This window comes from Olea europaea, unplaced genomic scaffold (genome assembly GCF_002742605.1).
Source record: "Olea europaea var. sylvestris unplaced genomic scaffold, O_europaea_v1 scaffold1384, whole genome shotgun sequence".
NCBI classification, from domain to species: domain Eukaryota; kingdom Viridiplantae; phylum Streptophyta; class Magnoliopsida; order Lamiales; family Oleaceae; genus Olea; species Olea europaea.
This window is the reverse complement of record NW_019231356.1, coordinates 147,031-147,503: the sequence shown is the minus strand read 5'-3', so window position 1 is coordinate 147,503 and position 473 is coordinate 147,031.

Below are 473 nucleotides of genomic sequence, written 5' to 3'. Positions count from 1 at the left end.
ACAAATATTTGAATCTACGGACTCTATTATTTATTTAATTGTCTATTAATTAAATAATAGATCTGCCATTTAATTGCATTAATTACATATAAAAGTATTTATGTCCAAAGTTGATTGGACCTAGGGCATAATACTTACAAACTCCCACTTGCACTAGATCCAATCACTTATGTATCAAATATCATAAGTCTACATGACGATCATGTTTACACTACGACAACTCTTTATCAGTGGATCTACAATATTATTAAACGTGGAAATTTGCTCTTCTCTTTATGTCATTTCATACATGTTTGGATCATTGATGAGACCTTAGTTTCTTTGCTTTCGCAATGGCTCTATTGTATCACAATACTATTGTATGTGATCAACAATATCAGGAACCACTCCAAGTTCATTTATGAACATCATGATCCATATTGCAACTCTTTGCTACTTCTGAAGTATCCATGTATTAGGTTTCTACTATTGAA